Consider the following 21,486-nt stretch of genomic DNA (forward strand, 5'->3'; position numbering starts at 1 on the left):
GGCGCAAAATTGCGTGCATGAGGCACAATCGCCTGCAGACGACAAGATTTGCCTTCAAAGTGGCTTGTTGTGCACGAGGAAAGAAAAACACAAACTGGGGTCATCACTTGTGACGATAAAGTCCCACTTCTGCTCATTACAGCCTTTTTTTTTTTTTTTTTTTAATAGAAGCATGACATGATTAAGTTAGCAGTTTACCATTTTTTTATTTTTTGCTAATTTGATATTTTATGGCCTGCGTGAAAATGTTTTGCATACAAATACTGTAATTACGATTTGGGTTGCGTAATAGAATAGGCAAGTAGACTCCGTTGCATTCCAACTTGCGTTCTTTGCCAAGTACGTAAAAACTAGTGCTGTCCAAGTTAAAGCATTAACTAATTAATTGACCACAAAAAAATCATCACATTACTCATCTATTAATCACACTATTAATTTTGACCGCATATCATCCTTTAGCACAGGTTTGAGCAATAAACATAACTACATGCATTGAATAAATGTTTGTGTATGACATTCAGATGATTTGTTCATGTCAAAACATTTTTTATTTTTTATTTTAAATTATGCAAGTAATTAACTGATTCGAAAAAGAGGAAGATGACTGCAGTGGATCAAAAAAAGTCCTCATGTGGAAAGAATGAACACATAACAGGTGCTCTTTAAATTGGGCGGGCAAAAAATGTTGATAAAAAGCCTTTTAAATTAAACGACTAGTCGTGATTAATCCAAATTATTAAGCTCACATGATTAATCTGATTTAAAAATGTAATTTTTTTGACAGCTCTAGTAAAAAAAAAAAAAAGAAAAAAAGATTTGTCTTCACAGTCACAATCTGTCTGAGGAACATGAAAAATTGACAGAGGGAGGCAGAAAGTGAAGCCTGGCGGTTCACTATGGAGCGTCCCGATTTTCTTAGGTGGGAAAAAAGCAAAAACATGAGGAAGGGGGAGGGGGAAAAAAACAAGGTCCAATCTGTGCTCCCTGGAAATTTGGGTTAAATTCAAAACTGATCAATTTTCTCACTTTCCTAGAATATGAAGTTGTGTAAGTCTTGTCTTCTGTTCCTACAGTTTTGCTTCCATGAACCAGAACAGAATCAGTCAAGCGAACAACGTATCCACAAAAATATCAACTCAATACATTTGTTCCGTGTTTGTCAGAGGAAGTTCTAAATATTGCTGGTGCAGCTTCCAGAAATTGATTTCACTTAATTTGTCCCAAAAATATTCATGAATTCATGATGAATGTCAGCGACGTATTGCGACAGACAAAACAATGAACTGCTCTTCCATTAGATGGCGTCAGGCGCAATAAACTTGTTGGCATTCGGACAGCAGAAGAAGTCGTCGTCCTTCCTGCAAGCAAATCGGTCCAATTACATCAAATTTCACACTGTAAATTGTCAATTGAGATGAGATCATCATTATTTCAGTCGTCTTTAAAAGTTTTGTGACAGCCTCGTTTGGTGGTGTGCCATGAGTTTTTTTTTTTTTGTTGTTGTCAAAATCTGATGACTCAATTGGTCTTCAGCCTTCACCCACTGGAGAAAAATAATGGAGATGTCTCCATTTTAGTGTCAGGAAAAAAAGACTCCGTTTATAGACATAATTTTCCAGCACAGACTCACTCTGAACTCAATTGCTCACCAAAACAGCAGCACCAGATTGCATAATCGGTGACAAATTAAAATGTAGCAAGCGGTTGTATGGCAAAGTGGCTGCAAGAACAGATTCCAAATTTTGTGATGTCGCGGTTTGGAGCCGCTGACGTCCATAAACGACTGAATGAACGGATGAATGAATTCGTCAGCTCAGGAGCTTTGGTGGGAAGAGCAAAGAGCAAAGAGCAGAGAGCAGAGAGCAGATGTCCACGTGCACACGGAGCTGCCAAGAGAATCCAGAAAAAAAAAACCCAACAAAAAAAGGCCTGCTCAGACACAAGGGCCCCAAATGGCGCGACAAAGGATGTGCAGGAAGCAGGAAGAACCTCTCGGCCTGGATGAGCCCCAGAGAGGCTCTCGTCCTCTGCCAGCCAAAATCTGGTGATCCTCAACACCACGTCAGACGAGAACCGCAACATGAAAACAAACAAACATGCGTCGGCAAACATTACGTGACCGTGCAAAGGAAGGGGAAATTAGTCACGTTATGTATTTATGTATTTATTTATTTATCTGCGATTGGCTGGCAACCAGTCCGGGGTGAAACCCCGCCTACTGCCCAAAGCCAGCTGAGATAGGCTCCAGCACCCCCCGCGACCTTTGTGAGGAATAAGCGGTCAAGAAAATGGATGGATTTATTTCTTGATTTATTTAAATAAACAAATGTGAAAATATAAATAAATACATTTGTTTAAAAGACATTTATGGTGTTTAACTGTATTATTATTAATTTTTTTTTTTGTGACAGTATTGCCATATTATTTATGTAGCCCAAATGTTGGAACGACACATTTTCATGACTAAAAATGACTCAAAATAGTAAAAATTAAAAACAATTGGCCCTAATATATATATGAATGACTTGGTATATTTCTGTCTGTATTTGCAGGCAGTTAGTTAATTTGGATTTGCTTGTGTGTGTCAACGATTTGTGCATCCGTTCTTCCCGTCAACCAAGCTGAGCGTGTCGCGAGGCCTCGACGGTGTTGCAAGCAAGCGCAGATGTTCCGCCCGGCCCAAAAAGTGGAAAGTGTGCAGTGAACCAGAAACGATGACAGAAACGTCCGACAAATCAAACGGCTGGTTGACGGCAGTCTTTCTTTCCAACCTTTTGCGATCTGCCGACTTGCCGTTCGTTCGTGCGGCAAGTCGGCAGCTTCGCGGACGAATCGGATCTGCCAAAAATCTACTTTCCTCATCATCATTTCTAGGATGATCTGTCGCAACAAAGAAAGATTGAAACAGAGCATGCAGACGCTCCGCTGCAATTTGAATCCATTTGATGTGATTAATATGGTTTCATAAAGCCACACAGTCAATTTGACTTTAATCGAGTCTCCATTTGGTCCCAGTCGAAACACAGTCAACTTTACACTGGAATCGGAGTAAAATCTGAAATATAATTGAATCACTTGAGAGTTCAGGAACAATCATACGACCTCCAGCATGGGACACGGCCACTCTATCACTTGAGCCATGCCGACTGTTGGATAATATTGCTGGTGTGACCAAAAGGAGACGCAAAATGGTCGAAGTTTTGCGGTTTAGACTGGAACTCAATATCGTCTTTTTCCAGTTTTCCTGTACGCAAATTGTACAAAGAACTTGAGTACTCGTATCAGGTAACTGTTACCTGGCCTTATTTCAAGGTCGTGGTACCCGCGATGGCGGCCATTTTTTATGGTCAGGAACTACAAATGAGAAATTTGAAGAATAATTGAGGGAATATTGGGACATATCGGTCATTCTTTTCAATTATCTGGTCATTTTTGGGGGATTTTTTATGTACTAAAAGTACTAGTGGTATTGGTGCTTGGTACTGGAATCGTTTTAAAAAAAAAAAAAAAAAAGTGGTATTGAACATCCCAAGTAAAGAAAAGTTTTTTTTTTTTTTTGTTTGTTTTTTTAAAGTCCAATGAATTTTTTAACCTGCGATTGGCTGGCAACCGGTTCAGCGTGCGTCCCGCCTACTGGCCAAAACCAGCTGGGATAGGCTCCAGCACCCCGCGAAACTTGTGAGGAGTAAGCGGTTGAGAAAATGGATGGATGGACGGACGGACGTTTTAATGTCAAGCAGCATTTTTGGTTGAAGCTGATTTTGTCTTTCTTCTAAGTTGCCGTTTGGTTGCCATGGAAACGCACACCTGGTCAAATCCGTCTCTCATAATTGCACGCTAATAGCGAGCATGTTTGAAATTGAGGCGTGACGGATCTTGCCACGCAAACGATGTCGCGATCGGCCGCTAATCGATGCTGGCTGCGGTCAATCAATCGAAGACGGCAGCCAAGATTTTCGCTCATGTGAGGCCGCGTCGCTCTGACAAATGATTCCTCCTCTATTAACAAAATTAAACGTGCGGGATAATTGATGTGCGCCTGTTGGCTGTTATGATCCGCTTCCGCCGTGATCGATTGCGATGTTTGTTGATCATAAAGCGAGAGAAGTTGCAGCAGCGCCTGGCGCGACTCCCGCATGTCTTCTTGTTGACTTTGACGGAGGCCAACGTTGCATTTTGTCAGCAGCAGCGGGAAAAGAAAAAAAAGAAAAAAAAAAGTGGGCGACTTCGGATTAGCGGCGATTTCTTCAAGTTTCACGAATGATCCCGCTGGGGGCGTTTTTTTTTTTCTGTTTGTTTTTGTGTCTCCCTCGAGAAGCGCCAGCCTGAGAAATGTTTGCTTTTCTGTGACGTCATCCGAGCAGGCACGAGAGGAAGACAAACTGGTCGTGTTTGTGGAGCCCCTCGCTGGCGCGTGCGCACAATCGCGCGTCTGCTTGGAATCTTTTCAAGCGTGATCACAAAACAAACAGAAAAAAAAAAGGGTGAATTAGCAAGCGTGAGCGTTGAGTGAAGAGCAAATATGGCCACTTGATGGCGGCGTATTGTTATCAAAAATATACTTTAAAGATATGCATCCTGAGTTTTGATTGAGGTTGATTATGGCGGTCGTGTTGCAGCTTTGAACAGATTTTCTCGCCTCTTAAGACGATGAAAGTCACAATCGCGCGTCTGCTTGGAATCTTGTGAAGTTGTGAGAAGAAAATGCACACAGAAAAAAAAAGGGACGGCTGACGACTGTTTAGTGATGAGGAAATATGTGATGACAGTACATGTTGAAAGATAAATAGATGCTAATAATAACACTCTGTTTTGATGGACAATAATGAAGAGGAATTAATTTAGTAATATGTTTTTTATTGTGGCGCTGTTGTGTTATAGATCTCACGTATGATATACAATAATGTGCAATACATTTGCTACAGTGCTTGTGTTGGTTTTCATTCCTGTTGTGTGCATTTGTACGTACAGTAACGTGCATATATGACACCAATCAGATTATCTCAACTAATGTTTTTTTAAATCAATAAATAATATCCATGTTTGAGAGCTTGTGTAACTATTTAGGGGATTTCATCTGTTTGTTTTTTTTCACCTTCACTTGTATTGGATTTCATTTAATGGCCATAACTAATGTTGTGGTTTGTGGGTTTCTGTTCTAAGTATTTCAGACAGCGCTGTTCATTTATTATATAAACACATACAACATGTATTTTTTATTATTATTCACTGTTATCTACAATTTTACTGCTATCGCTGTCTATAATTTAGGACATCAATCCATCCATCATGGAAAGTTTTCTACAATTGTCGCACCAGATGATCGCATTACTTCATAAGTTATGAAGCTAACAAAAAATATATAAGTTTATGTAAGGGTGATTTTTTTTTTTGTAAAACATGATTGTGACTAGATCAAACCCGATAGCTCCTCCCATGGATTCTTGACAGTTTTGTGGATGATCCAAATAGACCCAATTGGTTATTTTTGGTCGCATCACACGATCATTGTTAAAATGTTGAACCAACGCGAGAGCAACTAATGAAATATTGTTTTACGCTCTATTCAGGTGCAATGTTGGCCGAGTGTGGATCTCCTACTCGGCAGAGAAAACGATGCTTTAATTAAGAGTCAGTCCGATTTCCCTGAGGAGCGAACATCTGCTTCCATGAACTTAGTTTCTCAAATAATAAAGAGGTTGCCTTGTCCTTCGTCAGCCAGACAATCGCAAGCAATCAGCCAGTCGGCCTTTCATGGCTGATAATTGATGCGAAATCGACACGGCACAAAATCATCATGACGCGACTCGTGTCGGTCGACTTTTAGCACGTCGCTTCCACTCATGGCAGACACGTTGCCAGAAAGGCAAATAACTCAACCTTTGGGGATCCACTCTTGTTGTTGTTGTTGTTGTTGTTTCGACAGTATATGGATGTTTTTCAAGCAAAGCAACCCAATTAAAAAAGGTCAACAAGCAACAACAGTTTGTTATAAAATGAACAAAATAGATTTGACAGGCCAGTAACAGTGAAGCTTAAACGTTCGGCTTATACTGCAGAAGTAAATCAACAGGTTACAATGCAAATGTATCGAGGATCAACACCACAAAAACAATTCAGGCTTCTGAGCAAACAAGGTTTATTTATTTATTTATTTATTTGTATTTTTTTTGGGGGGGGGGGGGGATGGGGAATTAAAAAAATATTTTCGTTCCATCTTTGCAAGTGTAAAAGTCGGGGCTCGGTATCGATTTCAATTTCCTCAATCGATTCGATTTCGCTTTATAAGCGTTCAGTTCCATTCGAGTTCGAATTTTCTTCCAATTCGATTTGATTAGCTTCACTTCAATCCGATTTTGATTCTGGTCCATCAGTTCTTCTTAATAATCAAGGACATCATAAAAAATCCACCAATTAAATTTTGTGGAGGAAGTAACCGATTAAAATGATTTAGTGTTATAATCACTTAACTGGCATCAGCAAGGATTTATAATTAATTAATTAATAACTATAAATTAAAAGAAATTCTTAATTGTCTTAAAGTATGTTAAGTCAAGTCTTTCACAAATGTAAGAAAATACTTTTAAATCCATGTGAACGGTAAAAAATAAACGCCGGCCTTTACAAATCTATTTCCTTATAAACTTATGGGAAAAAGATCTTAAAATCATCAATTCATGGTTTTATGAATCGATATCAGGCTTGAAAAGGAAAATGGAGTCAATATGGATGATTCCATTCTTAAAGCCAACCCTAATAAAAGTACAAATTGAGATTTGGAGTAACGTGGCCGGGTGATGGTTGGCGGCGGCCATATTGGACGGCGTCCAATCGGCGATGCGATGAGGCGAAGCCGCGACCTTCTTTTGCTGGGCAATTTCATCAGCGGGCAAATATCGACAGTTGTCCTGTGGAAGCCATGAAAGTTGCTGTCCAAGGTGAAATGAAATTGCAGTTGATCAAGGCAGCATTGAGCAAATCTGTTGATTCATGTGGATGGTGATCAACACGAGGGCTTCATGAAGCGAGACATCACGAGGCTCATTTCACTTGTCGCCCGGCCTGCGTTTGTTGCGGGTTGATGAGATGACGTCACACTTTCTCTCCTTGGCAAAAATATGGTGCCACGTTATTTTCAAATGCATTCTGTTCAATTGAAAATTGACACAGACAGTACAGTGGACCCACAAATATTTCTCACCTTTTTGGAGAGTACTTTTATTTTTTATATATCTATTTTTTGAAGCCTGATCCCCCGTTGTTTGAGGAAAAAGTGATTTTCTGAAAAAGTCCACAAATGTTATTTTTGTTTTTGTGGCAAAATACTATTAGGCTAAATCTATTGCATTGTAGTGTCTCTTCAATTGAGATAATGAGCCAAAAAAATAAATAAACGTACTTTTTGTTGTCTAGGGAACAAAATTTGATCCAAATCGCAACATCTGGTAAAACCCGTTTGTTTCTATTTACGACCATTTACTTTTTCATTGCCCCGACGGGTTCGGTTTGCTTTGCGATATTCTCGGTGAGCAGCAAAAATCCTTTTTATTGTGGAGCTGAACTTTACGACTTCTCAAAACTATGTACACGAAAGTAAACCGGAAGCCCAGAATGCAAAAAACAAACAAACAAAGTCACCTGTGAAAGGTGCTTTTTGTTGTCCGTAGTTGAGTGGAGAAGTGATGTCAAAGGTGCCACCTAAAAATATCACAATGGAATGAAAGCACCCAAACCTACCGGATATATCAAAAAAAAAGTGAAAAGTGTCCACTGTACATGTGATTTTTTTCCATCATTGGACCTGCAGCTGTCTTTTTTTTTTTTTGGCGTGCGCGCGTTTGTGCGTTTGTGCCGGCCAGATTTGTTTACCGGCGGCGGCTAATTGATGGCGCTTGAGGGACCGACGCGAGCCCGACATGAATCACGAGCGACACGACTCTTGATAAGGAGCCGAAAGTCGCCCGTAATGAAGATGGCCACTAGAGAGCAATTGTTTGCCGAATGATTTGCTGGGGGCTAATTGACACTAATTGTTTCATCAGATTTTCTTCCCCTTTTCTCGTATGTTCTCCCGCCACTCGACAGCAAAATGCGCCGACACGAGCCGTCGCCCGCCCGCACTTCATATGAGACGCGTGTGAATATTGGACGTGCGTTTGTGAAGCACATTTCCGCTCACCTCACCCCACAAAAAATATCGTTTTGATCTCACTTCAAAGGATTCTGTCAAACCGACACAAGCGACTGTTCAGAGAATGTTCGCAAGAAACATTTGTTACATTTAAGAGCACATCAAGTTGCAAAGTGTCCCATTGAGCCGACTTTTTGCACAACAGCCGCTTTGGAACTCTTTTGGAGCAATTATTGGCTTTTTATTTGCATACCTTATTCATTTATGAATTTAGCTCAAAGCTAATACGCTAGTTAGAATAATTGACATAAACATTTATATATCATAACAATGACATCTGCACATATACCGCTAAGTTCGAAAAACAATCAAGCCAGACGAGTAACGAATAAACAACTTTATTGACAGAACACGATATGAACACGATAGTTTCATCATGTGACGGTTTTTCTTTTCTTTTCTTTTCTTTTCTTGAAAGATGAAATGATGAAGCAGAGCAGATAATTAGAGACGAGAATTCATTTTCTGTCTGATTAAATCCAGCTAGTTGGAATAACGAGCCGGCGGTGGGCGGAGCCGCAACGCATGAACACGAGATGTAACGTCATTACCTTTAATGGCAATTACGCTTTTTAATTAACACAAACGATGATTGGATATTAATGGTTATTACGTGGGGGCCGGCAGAGGGGCCACATGGGACGTCCTCACACTTGATGGAAATCTTAGTAAATAGAAAAAAAAAAAAAGGGGGAAAACATCCAGCCAAAAAGCTCATGTTAAAGACAAGCACAACAAATGAGGTCAAATTCAAATGATTACAATATTCATTTCTTTACATATCAAATGTTTTGTATAATTAGCTACATAGCATAAAAAGGATACTATGCAAAAATGAAATTCAGATCTGTTTGAAATTACACTGCTAATAACAATCTCAATTTCAAAAGTGTCAAGAGCTCCAAAATATGAATGTACATTAATTATAGGGGGGAAAAAATGTATTGACAGAAGATTAGTGGGTTGCTTTTTGGTGATAAGCAAAAATAACACTCAAATTAAATACCAAAAGTTACATGAAAGCGATAAATTGCTGAATATCGGCATCAGACTTTTTTTTTTTTTTTTTTTAATAGTAATCTGATAGTGATAATAGATCAGTTTCAAACTGTTAACTTCAGGGAAGAATTTATTTAATATTTTCACAAGAGATAAACTGGAAACTCGCTGAATCTTGTTGTTTTGTTTGAAATTAAAACTATGATCAGCGATTTTCACATTTCAGATATTTTAAAATTTTGCAATTTTAGTGTAGTGTTTGTTGTCTAGTCTTAATATAAATGAATGAATGAATAAATAAATATTACATTTCACCCATCTGAAAAGTTAAGAATTGTCGTTTGTATTTTTTTTCATTTCATTTTTTAATTTGTATTCCCTTTTAATGAAATGGAATATCGGCTCCAAATATCGGCCTCCTTAACTACAAATAATGTGACAAAATAATGTATCAGTTCCCTGAAAAAAAAAAGTAGCATGTAATTGGACAGAATCACTTTTCGAGCTCCCGTCGAATGGATTGTGGATTCAATGTATTATTCATACTTGTCACTAATAAAAGTCTGTCGTTATGTTTGTGGTGATGATGTGGAAGGTGGCAAAGTTTTGTGGCTTCTCTTCGCACGGCACCCGAGTCACGTTCCAATTGGTGTTTGTCTGCTGCGTGTCGCTTTTCAATAAAGTTTTCCAATCTGTTGTGGAAGGCTCCCTTTACTTTGTGCTAATAATTGGAAGCTATTGAAAGGACGACTTTCATTGATTTTGTGGATGACTGCGAGCATGAGCAGCACACACCACAGATTGCCGGCAAGGTCTGCGGCCAACCGGGATCGATGCCGCTGAAGACCCCCAACCAACCCCCCCCATCCTCTTCTGCTCTTTTTTTCCTTTTTTTCTTTACTTGTGTCTCCATTGATTGAAACGTGGAATAGTTGAAGCGCTATTATCACACTGATGCGAAGTTTCTGTGTCTGGCCACTTGAAATGTCTCCCGATGTTCCCGCATGGGCAATATTTCACTCCAGCAAGTGCTCCCATCTTTCCCTTTCTAACTAATGAGTTAAGAGTATTGCTATGACCCGTAAACATCAATCACGGCCACAGAGGCAGACAGTGACGAACAGCGCCGGCGCTCTGGCAACAAAATGAAAGGATACAATCAAAGAAGCATTCGGAAATCAAGAAATTGAAAGCAAAAATGAACTTTGTTTTGTGGTGGCTGGATTGCATATTTACGCTAAATCATATTAATAGAGTGCGACGTCTTACTCATTTAACAGAGGGCAGATAATAATACAATTAGACTTTTGCTGAAAAGAAAAAGTACTTGAAACTTTTTTTTTTTGTTCTCTCATTTTGTATTCAGTTGCGTGTTCTTAATTCAATTCAGTGCACTCAGACAACGGAAAAAAAAATTCCATTCAAGCGTTCAAATGCAACTTGTTGTTTCCTCCAAACGGAAGCTGGCCGGACGCATCGAGCGCGCCGGCTGCCGCGCTCGATCGCTTCTCCAATCCAACATGGCAACGTTGCGGCGCGGGCGCGTTTCCGTATCTTATTTGCCGACAAGACGGCAGAAAGGTCAACGTCCCGTCCAAGTGGGACCGGCGTGATTGAATGGAATCAGTATGTACTTGTTATTCCCAGCGCCGGGCCTTTCTTTTTATTTGCTGGCCCAGAAGTTAATTTCCCCGCTGACCTTTTGTGTAATAAAACCGTATTATCTGTTGCCGGGGCCGCAAATTAGCTTCCTCGCTGCGGCGGCGTTTTGTGACCCGCTCGATGGCTTATGAGTTGATTTGCTTGAATTGGATGAAGGCTGCTGTAAAGGCATTTTCCCAGGTGGCAATCATCCCTTGGCCACTTGCATGATCTGATTGGCCCGGGACAGTCGGATGGGTTTGCTAGCTTGTGCTTTTAGGAGACACTTTTGACAACTAAGCCAAAATGGCCGCCATATGTCTCCATTTAAGACAGTAGAAACGATTTGTTCATAAATTGAAAGGAATGTGTGTTATGCAAATCTTTTGATAAGACCTTCATTTTTTACTCTACACAATTAGTTTTATTTTTTTTTTTGTCCCGCAACTCCCTCCACATTTTTTGACCGATTTTCAGCATTCCAACTTCAACATGTTCCAAAGATTCACACTTTCTGGGCTACTATTTTTCAATTCACAAAACTGGACATTTTTCAACCCAAAATTTACGATTCATTCCCAATGGCACATTCAGCATGTTCTCATTTGAAATTCAAAACATTCAGCTCATCACCTTGGGAATCATTTTCAACATTCCAAAAATTCACACTTAGCAAAAATGTCACATTCTTGACAGTAAAGCAATTAAAAAAAAAAAAGAAAAGTTTTTACATGTACTCACTGATTCCCACAATTCAAAATTGAACACACTTTGTATGTTTTTGTACATTTTTCGAAACTGTTCTAACATTGACCTGTTGAGCTGTTGATCCCTACTGCAAATGTTTTTCAACATTTCAAAAAAAAATTCAAATGTTTTTTTGCCTTTCTCCTCTAATTTCCACATTTCAACCGATCATTGTATATCATTCCGTGTCATTCCAGATCATTCCACCACTTTCCATTCAAATCGTGGAATGTACCACATACGTTTTGTAGGGTTTCATTTTCAGTAAAAAAAAAAAAAAAAGTTTTTCAAGGATTTCTTAAAGTGCTTACTATTGTTGGTTCTGAGAAAAACACCAAATTGTCTGTTTAGAATGTTAGAGTAAGACCGTTTTTTGCTCTATTAACATGTATACTGATGTGAAGTGGACATAAACACGCTCAAACGTCCTAAACCACATTTGATTTGTTTCAGTTCGACCATATTTTGCCTAAAATTTTTCAAACGGTTCGACTAGCAAAGCATTCAACTTCTGAGGGTCCACGTTGGAAGCAGGCCTGTTGTTTTCCGATACACTATTTCGAGAGCAAAGTTGTACAAACACACGATAGTTTGTGTTTGTTGAATTGTTATCAATGATGGTTGTTTGAAGCACTTTTGTCTGCTTCGTTGAAGTGCAAACCAAAGCCAGCGAGGGGGGAAAAGCTGATGTTGATTTCTCACAGTTTTGCACAAACGTGTGTCACTTGATGCTGTGGAATTCGGCTAATCCTTCCTCTACTTTTAGAGGGAGTGACACTTTTCTTTTCTTTCTCGAACAAGCTCCGATCAACACCTCAGAATGACCACGATTTACCGTCTTCAGCAGAAATATTCATTATTTACTGCACTTCAGTCTTATTTCATGACCATCTAGAGCAGCACGTCAAATGTGGCGAATGTGAACGCGATGCTTTAGTGACCCGAGGAATCTCTTTTATTGTGGCCTCTTTGTGCCGCTGCTCCGTCAGCCCATTCAAACTCGGTGGCAGCCAGCGACATTCTATCCTGGATAGGCAGGACATTCATGCCTTTTTAAGCCATTGTCCTTCCCCCCGGGGCAGGGCCCAGAGCGGAGCGGGATGTGAGAACCGCAGGCCGGCCATTGTGTCCCTCCTCGCGCTCTTCACACGCCCGGCGGGGAACTTCCTTTCTGGTGTCAGCCAAACCTGTGCGGCGTAATCCGCCGCTCCCCTGCTGAGCAGGACGGGAAGCTTATTAAAAAGTGCGTCTAATGTCTCCTTAATAAATCGCTTCCATTTTCCGCTTCATTTGGGAGTAATCGCGTTGCGAGCGCGGATAGGCCGGAATGCGTGGAAGGCCCCGTTGCCGTCCGTGTCTTCCCGCCGCATTAGCGTTAGCGTTAACGTTAGCATTAGCGTTTCTTTTTGTTTTTTTTACTGGCCCGGCCGGCCGGTCGCGCCGCTCCAGATCCATTAGCGCCGTCGGAGATGGAGCAACGTGCGCGGGGTCAAACGGCAAGGTGTTGATGCCGCTCTGATTGCCGGAGGAGAGAGATTTCAACGCGGCGGGTTTGCAGGGAGGTTGCACTTAATGGCGTCTCTCCGGCGTGATCGGCTTGATGGCGCCTTTAGCTCCATAAAAGCGGCAGAGGTCAGTGCGCTTGGAGCTGCGCTTGTGTTGGGAGGTTAGAGAGCAGAGGTCGCCCCCCCCCCCCCCCCCCCCCCCCGGCGTGCTACCGCAAGCACTCTTCATCATGCGTTAAGGATGCTCGGGCCTCTGATTGCCACACTGGGACCAGGAGGTGAGCTTAGGGACCGCTTGGGTAATCCCATTAACTGTGACTCCTCAAGCACTCGCCCCCCCCGCGTGCGTGCGTGCGGCGTTGTAAAGGAGCCGGCATCTGAGACATTCGCTTACCCGACGGGGTCAAAGGCCAGACGGCAAATATGAAGCGTTTATCAAATATGAGCAGCTGTCTTTTAAGTTATGACTTGTCGCGGCTCAGTCAGGCCAACGACTTGTGATGATCGTTTCACGCAATGGACTTCTTTTTATTATTATTATTATTATTATTATCATACACTGGCTGGCCACTTCATTAGGTACACAATGTCCAGTCATTTGTTTATAAAAAAAAAAATCGATCTTGAAGCTAACAATACCCAGACACTGTCATGAAAATGCACTCGAGTAACTTTCTACATCCAGTAAAAAGAACCAGTTGTGCCTTGAGATATGAGCTGAATTTGTTCCATGACTATACTCATAGCTCAAATCTCTTGTCGCATTTATTTCCCCACTGAAATGAATGAAAATGTAATTTTATCCAGTCCAGCCTTCCGACTCGGTTAGTTTTTTTTAAATCAGGAAAAAAGCACTCTAATTTTATACTAATACGTCATTTAAAAAAAAAAAAGCAATGACATAATTAAATACAAAAATTGGGAATTTAAATAATTAAATGCTGCAATTCATTTCATTGTTCTGTTCCTTTTTGGCCACCAGGAGCAGTATAGAGCAGTCATACACAGACCAATAATAGTACTTTTTCTTCTATTACTATTAGTGACACAATAAGATGCTGTAATATAAGTAATTTTTGTAGAGGATAAAGAATCTATGTCTGTGCTGTTCGAATAGCCATCGCTTAAAGTGGAAGTCATTTTGTTTGTATTTTTTCACTAATACATCGTAATGACCAATCACAGCTCAGCTTCAGGAAACAGTTGTTTGAATGCAGTGGTGGTCATTTTGTTGAAAATCCACTTCCTGACTCATTTTGACCCCCTCAACAATACGCTTGAGTTCTGCTCTGAGTTCCTCAAAAACAAAAAAAAAAAAGTATTTATTGACATCCCTGACAGCTGCAACGATGTCGCCACTGGCCGATTTGAAATGCATTGCCAAATGGTGGGTGATGGCGGTCATTATGTGCAATAGCGCTAACGCTAACTGCATCACTCCCAAGGCAGGTGGTCAATGCGCGAGACTGCGCAAGTCTGCGGAAATACAAATGGAGCGTTTATTGCAAACTGAAAGCGATCAGCGATTGTGAAAAGAGGACAAATGCTAAGAAGGGGTCAAATGTCAATGGCAGGGAGTGAGAGCGTGTTTGCTATTGTCAATAATGGATTCCGTCTTTGAGGCTTACGTACTCGCTGTGGAAAACTTTGATGGTCAAGATGGATCATACATGAGGACAAACAATATGTAAGAGGACAAGCTAACACTTGGTTAGGATGGCTGACATTTTGCACAAGTATAAAGTGAATATTTAATGTATTTTTTTTTGGGGGGGGGGCTTTCTAACAATTTTGCTGGTTTATACAATAGGTCAAATTAGATTCATAAAAAAAAAAAAAAATCCAAGTAAAAAAAAAAAAAATATCATTTTCATGATGATGCAAACCTTAGATTTAGATTTATTTCTCAGCCCATAGGCACACGTAATGTATATAATATAATATAAATAATAATAAATAAATAAATAAATAATAATAAACATGTAAGAGTCCAAGCTAACACTTGGTTAGGGTGGCTGGTGAATATTAAATATTTTTTTTTTTTTTTTTTTGGGCTTTCTAAACAGATCATAATTTTGCTGGTTTATACGATAGGTCAAATTAGATTCATAAAAAAAAAAGAAGCAAAAAAAAATCATTTTCATGATGATGCAAATGTATTTCTCAGCCCTTTGGCACACGGAGTCATTCATACCTAAACGAGCACATTTAATTATTTGACTGTAACTAATGCGGCCAAGACGGATACTCACAGTTATCGGGATTTAGGACAATATAGTGAGTGCGTGTATTGATCAGGCTCCATCTGTCAATAACGGGAGATGAATCTAATTCGAGTTCCTCTCGGTCTGCTCAGTTTACTGTCAGCATGGGAGCCCTTAACCTGCATGTTCACTATTAGTTCACTAACGCGCGCACGCATGTAACTGCTCTCAGCACATTAGCGCAGCGGCTTCGAGTCCTCTCATTGCTTGATGATCTGCCAGTTTAGAGCTGCATATGATGTGGAGCAAAACGTACAAATGACGTGAAATCTTGTGGTCCCTGACGCTCAGAATCAGAATCAGAAGGAAGTATAAAGACGTTGGTGAGGGTTTTTTTTTTTTTTTTTTTTTTTAGCTTTCGGTGAGGTCCTCAGAAAGCTGGACTCCAACGTCCTTGTTGATAGAGACCACCTCCACTCTTCCTTGGTCTTCTTCACAATGATGCAAAGGTTGTCATCTTGCACCAGTCCACCACATGTTGGAACTTGTCTCCGTACCTAGTTTCATTGTTTTCCATAATACGTCCCACTGCAGGACAACTTGTGAATTTCATGGGTTAGTAGAGTGAACAAGAGTGGGCTTAGTACACAGCCTTGCAGAATGCCACTTCTGAGGGTCTTGGAATCATGGAGGGGAAGAGGCGGTGCTCTGGATCATGAGGGGAATGTCAGGAATCGTTCATCTCTTTATCTGGTCAACAGCCAATCAGATAATTCCACGTCAGTCCTGTTACCAAAAATGTCAAGCCACAACCAATCAGATCGATTCTCTGTCTATATAAGCTGTCTGAGAAATGTGTGTTTTTGTCGGATTATTGCCTCTGTTCCTCTGTGCAACTCTCGTTGTTTCTCGTCTAGTCAAGTTTGTTCCACGACTCTCGACGTGAATAATTAGTTCAAATCTTATTTGTGTCTGCGTTTTTGTGGAAGAGATTTACTTGAGTAAAATCTTGAAATGAATGTAAAATAATCAAATCAAAAGTATATTTAGAATCAAAAACTGTTCAAATATCTTGAATTGATCCTTGAATGTAACACTTCTCCATTTGAATTTCGCTCTGCAAAAAGCGCAAATTGTTTTAGCAAATAAATCAATCAATCAGAAAGTAAAACGACAGACTATAGTCCATGTTTCTCCATCTTCCCGCCATTGACTCCTCCAAGTTTGGCGGTACACTCAGTTAACAGAGTTATTTTTTTTTCTAACTCTTTAATGTAATTGGAATAAATTTCCAGAGTTCCGCTTTCATTTTGACAGACAGCCGTAGTTTTTATACAATAAATGCGATACAACGAGCTTCCCAGAAAAAAAAAAAAAAAGAGTCCCTGGTCCAATCACGCGCTTCCATCTTTGTTTTCTTAGCGTGTCACCCAAGCGAAGCACGTGCGACCACTCTGGGACTCTCCCGCATCTCCTCAGCTTTTCAAAGCAAAGTCGTTTGAGTCCGAAATCTTCCCCAGCAAGTGCAACACTTCATCAAGGGTGAAGACTCCGGGGGCTATCAGAGATGTATCAGTTGGTGTGATAAAGCCCCCGTGTGGTCCCTGCACAGCTACATCCCATCATAAATAAAAGCAGCAGAAAGGAGGCCTTTGTCACTGTTTATCTGCACTGCTTTTCTTCCTCGCCCTTGATTTCCTCTTCAGAAAATTGATGCGCCCTTAAATTGAAGCGGAGGGCTTGACAGGTAATGGTTAGTGTGATAACCGCTCAGATTTCATCAGCCCAGGCTTTTTTTTTTTTTTTCCCCTCCCTTTGTGTGCAATTGTTGGAACTTTCAGTTAGATTAGCTGTCATCCAGCGCATCAGATAAAAAAAACGCGGACTTGATGAGATACGGCCAAAACGGGAGCAGATAGCAAGAAAAACATCTGGATGCTCCACGTTGGACGGCGGAGGAAGAACCAGCACACAAATCCACGTTTATCTGATAGGATGCCAAATAAAACGCATTACTATCACAATCACTGCTGGTTTCCACGGAGATTTGTGCTTGTCTATTATGGGATTTTAAATGGTCTACAAGCGCATCTTTGCCTGCCTCGGAATATTTGCTGCCATTTAATATACTTTTTCTCTCGCAGTAAAACATGAACATGATTTATTAGAAGTTTTAAAACACCTCTTGTAGGCATCCAGTAATGATATTTATTGCGCAAATATATATTATCCATATACACAGAAAACATTTTTCTCCCATAGGACGCAATGAAATTAGCGATAATCTGTTCCAGTGTCGAAATGTTGCCATCATCAATTAGTTTGAAAAACAATCTGCATTGCTTAGCTGCATTAGGGTCATGGGTGAGTGAGACCCAATCCGAGCACAATCACATTTACCTGCTATGGGCAGTAACATGCAATAAATCCGGTGTACCCAGAGAAAACCCACTGTGCTCCCTCACTGTAAAACTGAAAAGAGCAAAACAGTATTTTAACTTTTGCGTCCTGCTGCTGTGAAAGTTATCTTGCTAATGCTTACTTTCTGCAACTTCACATATACGAGTACATACACCGTATTCTTCTTCTCTTCTCACAATGAGGCAGTTTGTCCCAAAATTCATGGAAAGCCAAAGCAAAAAACAAAACAAAAAAAGTTCCTTCACTTTCGAGGGGTGTTTGTCCTGAGATGGCGGATTCAGACTTTCTACTATTTCGTTTATTTTGTCCGTCAATCCAGAAAAAAAACAAAAAAACGTGCACACGTGTCTTACAATTTCTGTTCTTCCCAAAAGTGTTTGATAAGCGTTCAGATTCTTCTCCTCCGAGTTGTTTGATTGATTGATTTGATATGTACGTATTGTGTTCCATTCAGAATGGTGGTACTGCACAGTCACAAAATATTAACTGTCAATCTCAGCGTTAGCTATTTGAAGTCATATTTTCACAGCGCATAAAAATCCAAAAAGCTTCCTCAAAACACATTGAATAGCAAAATTAATTCTAGATTTGAAAGTATTTCTGATGGTGCTAAGGCGGTCCCAAAAAAGCTTCTGGGTGCTGACGTTGCCGACACCGCAAAGTAGGAAGTCGAACTAGCTCATTGCTATTTACGCCACACCAGCTAGCTAGCTAGCTAGCTAGCAATGAGCTTCGGTTGGCTTACCCAGTCGCTCGTAACTGAGTCATCATCATCGCTTCCGTGCTGGCAAACGAGCTGCACTAACAAGTGCCATTCTCAAGAATTCTCACGGATGACAATTAAGGGAAAACGGAGAAGCCGTGCTAACTGCTAAGCTAACGAGAGACGCCATGTAATCTAATGTTTCAACCTGAAATGAAGCGCTTACACTTTTCACAGCTGAAAGCGTGTGAAGTGGTGAGTATCCAACTTTGAACAACAAAATGGAAGTCGATTTAATAATAACTTAATAAACCTGAAATGAATATGTTATGAAGTTAGTTTTGCTACAAGATACATGCAACCAATTTAGAAATACTCAGTTTAAAGTGAAAATTATATTTTCAAAATTGTCCCACGAAAATGTTTCTAAACAAAAAATACATTTTGCTGATTTTCACAATGTGAATTGAAAGAAATCTAATCTTTTGGTTGTATAAAAAAAGGAAGGCAATTCTTCATTTTTATATTGTCATTGTTTCAAACTACTAGGATGAACTTGCCCAAAAACTCCTCAAACTACTCCTTATAGACAAAACAACTATTTGGAATCTTGTTGTCCCACATCTCGGGTTAATGAAGGGTTCTTGTAAGGATTGTGACTTTTTGTTTGTCAGTTCGCGCTATGACTGAACGGTGACCAGTGCAGGTTGTACCTTGTTTCTCCTCAAACTAAAGTTCTGCACAACCCTGAAGCGTCTTTGCTGTACAGAAGGAGAAAGAGAAGAAATGAATTTGAAACGGTCCCATTGATCCGCACATGGATCGTTTCAATTTAATGTTGTATTGACGATTCCTCGGAGAGCTCTTTGGCAAACCATGAAGCTGAAATCTTGTGACGGATTGTGGCAGCTCATTTTTCTCCGCTATTTCTGCATTATTGACACTTGGTTGGAGTTACATAAAACGCGCTTCTATTTTTTATTTTTTTTTAAGACAGGAAAATGCTGTGACGGGAGAAACAGCTGTGCTGGCCTGACAACGCATGAAGTATTTCATCCCTTTTTAGATGGTTAAATTGCGCATGAAATGCTGCTGGCGTCGGGTTCTCCCGAGCTGGACTGATTAGGCAACATCTGTTACATTGGGAGAAATCCGTGTCGCTTCTAATTAGCTGTCATGCGACAGCTACGTTGTGCCTGATGGTGCTGAGAATCTGCTACAGGTTCCTCTCCTCGTCCTGTCACCTGCTGGTGTCCTCCGCTCCTTCTCCTCCCTCCCTCCCTCCCTCCTCGCATCGCTCTCCCTAACATCATGTGTAATTAGAGAGCAGGCTCCATACAAAGGAGCGAGCTGGGAGCCGCGAGCTGGGAGCCCGGCTGGGGCCCATCTGTGCAAAGGCCATCATGACGAGTACGCCTCGGACGCTGGGGGACGCTCCTGAGTCGAGGCCGCTTTCAACTCATGCTGGCCATCACAAACAACAAACAAACGTCCCTGTTTTGCTTGCATTTTCTTGGCCTTTCTCTTTTTGCTGCACTTGAACTTACACGTTTCGGAATGGAAAGTGAGTACAAATTAAGAGGAACAGATATTTTCTCCAAACCGAAATACAGTTGTGTTGTTGAAATTAGCTTGTTTTTTTGTTTTTGTTTGTTTGTTTCTTCTCTTGTCATGCAAGTGAGGCAGATCTCAAACCGCCTCTTCTTCTGCTGGGGAAATCCGTTCTTCTAATTGTGGAAGCAGAGCGCAGAGTGAGGGGAAAAAAAAAAAAAAAAAAGTCTAGAGGATGAACACATTTCCCAAATCAATGTCGACCACATCACTGGTACATATCACTCATTACAAGCTAATGCTGCGAGCTTATACAAATTTGAGCATGATATCGTATCACAAAGAGTCTTTTATCCAAAACTACAAAGTAACAATAGTGAGCAGGGCTCGATGGATGGAAGCAACAGTTGTAAGAGTCACTTGTGTTGTCATGTCTGCTCGAATGGGAATCATTTTGACGATGTTGTCACCTGCGTGTGAAACTTTTCAAATACAGCCAAAAAAAAACAAAAACCAAAAAACAGTTTTGACTCACTTGTTTATTTTCGCTCCGCCATTGTTGCAGATCCAGACGCCTCCAGATCAATTCATCTTGCGATATTGATGCTCAGACATTGGTTGATATGAAATACTCAGCAGAGAGGCTATTGACAAAACGAAGCATTAGAGCTAAAATCTATACGGACAAATTATATAAAGCAGAAGCTTCAAAGACACAAATTTTTTTTTTAACTCTTCTTTTTATTAATCTGAAAGTCTAATGATGTCAAATGAAATCAAAATCCTTTGAAATAATTCAGCGACAATGTAGCTTATTGCCGCACTGTCATTCAGTTTCGTCATTAACCAGCTGACACAGTCGGCCATCGCTAAAGGTCATTTTGCAAACGGAACACATTATTTGTCAGATGATTAATTGCATAATCAATAAGACTCGTCTGCATATTTCAGTGAATCAGAATTGGCTTCAGACACAAATTCTTCTCCTGGGAGAAGAAAATATGCTTCTATAATATTGTTTGAGGTGCTGAAAAGCTGAATTGATTTTTTTGATGCAGAAAACGGGGTCATGTTCTAGTTATATGAACATTAAGATCAGGTTATGCTGGTATGATTTTTTTTATTAGTTTATTGGGGTATGATACATTGTAGGTAATATATTCAGTACTGTAACTGTACATGTCAATGACAGTCCAAAAGGAGCACGCTGAAGCAGAAATGTATAAAAGTCTACCCACCATATATCAAGCAGTAGCCTACTGTACGGATGTCCACATTTTTCCCCATTGAGAACCACTTATTAACATGTAAAACAAACATAAATATATATCATCATGCATGCAGATTTTTTTTTTTTTTTTTAAGAAAACAGATATTCCCTCCATTGTACTGTAGTTTACAACTGTTTCTTGTATTCGACCGCTAATTATACAGCAAATTACTGTACAGTATGTTTTGTTTTTTTACCCATAAATCACTTTATTTTACCCCTAATGCACTGCGGTGCATAGTTAAATATTGTAA

The 21,486-nt window shown here is 40.2% G+C and overlaps 1 long non-coding RNA gene across 1 annotated transcript in view; it reads left to right on the plus strand.

Annotated features, from left to right (window-relative positions):
* The window catches only part of LOC144022926 (uncharacterized), a 55,750-nt gene that overhangs the window by 15,692 nt on the left and 18,572 nt on the right, over positions 1–21,486 (plus strand). The gene's annotated exons all lie outside the window — the stretch shown is intronic.

This window comes from Festucalex cinctus, chromosome 7, assembly GCF_051991245.1.
Source record: "Festucalex cinctus isolate MCC-2025b chromosome 7, RoL_Fcin_1.0, whole genome shotgun sequence".
Taxonomy (NCBI): Eukaryota; Metazoa; Chordata; class Actinopteri; order Syngnathiformes; family Syngnathidae; genus Festucalex; species Festucalex cinctus.